The sequence below is a fragment of the Neophocaena asiaeorientalis genome, unplaced genomic scaffold (genome assembly GCF_003031525.2).
Source record: "Neophocaena asiaeorientalis asiaeorientalis breed wild unplaced genomic scaffold, Neophocaena_asiaeorientalis_V1.1 scaffold190, whole genome shotgun sequence".
Lineage (NCBI taxonomy): Eukaryota > Metazoa > Chordata > Mammalia > Artiodactyla > Phocoenidae > Neophocaena > Neophocaena asiaeorientalis.
Genome location: NW_020175017.1, coordinates 120,174 through 123,864, shown reverse-complemented (window position 1 = coordinate 123,864; position 3,691 = coordinate 120,174). Strand labels below are relative to the sequence as shown.

The 3,691-nt window shown below is 43.2% G+C and overlaps 1 pseudogene; it reads left to right on the top strand.

The window, feature by feature from the left end:
- Positions 1 to 803: 803 nt before the first annotated feature.
- LOC112411150 (transcription elongation factor 1 homolog pseudogene) lies at positions 804 to 1,079 on the top strand (annotated as a pseudogene).
- The last annotated feature ends 2,612 nt before the right edge of the window (positions 1,080 to 3,691 follow it).

The window sequence follows — 3,691 nt, the reverse complement described above, 5'->3', positions numbered from 1 at the left end:
GGCAGGGCATCATCAGATGAATGGATAAAGAAGATGTGGCACATATATACAGTGGAATATTACTCAGCCTTAAAAAGAAATGAAATTGAGCTATTTGTAATGAGATGGATAGACCTAGAGTCTGTCATACAGAGTGAAGTAAGTCAGAAAGAAAAAGACAAATACCGTATGCTAACATATATATATGGAATTTAAGGAAAAAGAAAATGTCATGAAGAACCTAGGGGTAAGACAGGAATAAAGACGCAGACCTACTGGAGAACGGACTTGAGGATGTGGGGAGGGGGAAGGGTGAGCTTTGACAGGGCGAGAGAGAGTCATGGACATATACACACTAACAAACGTAGTAAGGTAGATAGCTAGGGGGAAGCAGCCGCAAGGCCCAGGGATATTAGCTCGGTGCTTTGTGACAGCCTGGAGGGGTGGGATAGGGAGAGTGGGAGGGAGGGAGACGCAAGAGGGAAGACATATGGGAACATATGTATATGTATAACTGATTCACTTTGTTATAAAGCAGAAACTAACACACCATTGTAAAGCAATTATACCCCAATAAAGATGTTTAAAAAAAAAAAAAAGAAATGGGCAGGGAATCTGAATAGACATTTTCTGAAAGAAGACATACAGATGGCCAACAGATACATGAAATTGTGATTGACATCACTAATCATTAGGGAAATGCAAATTAAAACCAAAATGAGGTATCACCCCACACCTGTCAAAATGGTTGTTATCCGCTTCTGCCGGGAGCTGGAAGTCACTGTCTCCCAGGTGAACGAGGCTGTTGGAACAAGTGTCGGCAAATGCAGGTTTGCCCTCCTGCAGACGTGGTGTGCAGAAAGTCAAAACAGAAGCCACCCCCCAAGAAGAAAATGACAGTCTCCCTAGATGCCCAGTTCACCTAACCCTTCTGCAACCACGAGAAGTCTTGTGACATGAAAATGGACCAAGCCCACAATACTGGAGTCATCTCTTGTACCATGTGTCTAGAATAATTCCAGACGCCCATCACTTATCTGTCAGAACCACTGGACGTGTACAGCGATTGGATAGAGGCCTGCGAGGCAGCCAAACACTAGCAACGCAGAGGACCCACCCCCTTGGCAGCCTCACCCGCTGGGTACCAATCCAGAGACATTCCAGGGTCCAGGGTGGGTCCAGGGCCTTTGCAGCCCTGTGTGTATGTGCAATTGGCATGGATGTGGGTGTGGGTGTGAGTGCGGGTGTGGCTGCAGGTGTGACTCTGGCGGTGTCCTCGTGAGCATGGGGTAGTGTTGAAGAGTTGCTGGGCTCCAGGGTCCTGAACTGCCTCCCTTGGCTCCAAAAGCCTTTGACTTGCTCCCTCCTCTGGCACCTGGCCCCCTGGCTTTGGGGTCTTGGCTCCTCCAGGGACCTGTGTCCTGACATCCTAGGTGAGGGCAAGCCCAGCAGAGGTTGCCTCAGGACTCTCCAGCATCTTCCCCCACCTCGCCAGCACTTGTCCATTTGAACTGGACTGACTGCCCATCCTCCTTCCCTGCCTTCCAAGGCCTGTGGCCTGGGATTCAAGCCACAGCCCCACAGGCCCCCTGGCAGAGCGGCCTGTTTTCATGTTTGGCCACTTTTGTAGAAGAGGGAGGGGCTGGGTCGGGGATAGCTGTCAGTCACCGGCCCTTAAATAAAGCAGCCAACACACACATACTCACAAAAAAATGGTAATTATCAAAAATGTAAGAAATAACAAGTGTTCATGAGGATATAAAGAAAAGGGAATCCCTGTGCTCTGTTAGTGGGAATGTAAATTGGTGCAGCTATTAGGGAAAACAGTATGGCGTTCCCTCAAAAAATTAGAAATAGAACTACCATATGACCTAGAAATTCCACTTCTGGATATTTATCCAAAGGAAACAAAACACTAACTTGAAAAGTTATCTGCTCCCCCACGTTCACTGCAGCATTATTTACAATAGTCAAGACATGGAAGCAAACTAAGTGTCCATCAATGGATGAATGGACAAAGAAAATTTGGTATATATATATATACAATGGAATATTATTTAGCTCTAAAAAAGAAGGAAATCTTGCCATTTGCAACAACCTGGATGGAACCTGAGGGCATTACGCTAAGTGAAATAAGTCAGAGAAAGATATACCATACAATCTCACTTATACGTAGAATCTAAAAAACAAAAAACAACAACAAAAATGAATGCATAAATACAGAGAACAGGTTGGTGGTTTCCAAAGGGGAAACAGGGGGTGGGGGACAGGTGAAATGGATGAAGGGCACCAAAAGGTACAAACTTCCAGTTATAAAATACATAAGTCATGGGATATAATATATAGCATGGCAGCTATAGTTAATAATATGGTATAAGCATACCTTGTTCTATTGCACTTGAATTTATTACACTTCACAGATATTACATTCTTTACAAAAATGCAGGTTTGTTGCAATCCTGCATTGTCAGATAATGGTTAGCATTTTCAGCAATAAAGTATGTTTTAATTAAGGTATGTACATTATTTTTTTAGACATAATGTTATTGCACACTTAATAGACTACAGTATCATATAAACATAACTTTTAGGGGCTTCCCTGGTGGCGCAGTGGTTGAGAGTCCGCCTGCCGATGCAGGGGACATGGGTTCGTGCCCCGGTCTGGGAGGATCCCACATGCCGCGGAGCGGCTGGGCCTGTGAGCCATGGCTGCTGAGCCTGCGCGTCCGGAGCCTGTGCTCCGCAACGGGAGAGGCCACAACAGTGAGAGGCCCGCGTACAGCAAAAAAAAAAAAAAAAAAAAAAACATAACTTTTATATGCCCTGGGAAACCAAAAAATTTATGTGACCCACTTTATTGTAATGTTCACTTTACTGCTGTGGTCTGGAACTGTACCCACAATATCTCTGAGATATGCCTGTATTGTATATTTCAAAGTTACTGAGAGAGTAGACCTTAAAACTTCTCATCACAGGAAAAAAAATTATATGTGGTGATGAATGTCAACTAGACACTGTGGTAATTATTTTACAATATATATACATATCAAATCACTATATTTTACACCTTGAAACTAATGTCATATGTCAATTATATCTCAATTTAAAAAAAAATCTAACTGGCAATAGCCAAATGATAACACAGCTAGGAAAAGGTAACAAAAGTTCAAAACCTATATGAAGAAACAACAAAATTTATTTCAGCAAGATAAAATACCTTGTTAAAACAAGAGCTGAATAAATGAAAAAACAAAGCAAGTCTGAATGTAAAATTAAAAAAAAAGAAGGGCTTCCCTGGTGGTACAGTGGTTGAGAGTCCGCCTGCCAATGCAGGGGACACGGGTTCGTGCCCCGGTCTGGGAGGATCCCGCATGCCACAGAGTGGCTGGGCCCGTGAGCCATGGCCACTGAGCCTGCGCGTCCGGAGCCTGTGCTCCGCAACGGGAGAGGCCACAGAGGTGAGAGTCCCGCGTACAGCAAAAAAATAAAATTAAATTACATTAAAAAGAAGGAAAGAAAAGGGAAAAAGCAGGTAAATTTCTAAATGTTAACTGACTCTATTCCCCTATCATTAAACATAAAAACCTTATGGGAAAAAATAGAAATTCAAATAAAATTAACATACTTGTCATAAAAAAAATCTATTTGTGGGGAAGTATGGATAACAAATATGTAAACTTCAGAATGAGATAGACAAAAGTTGGGAGGCTGG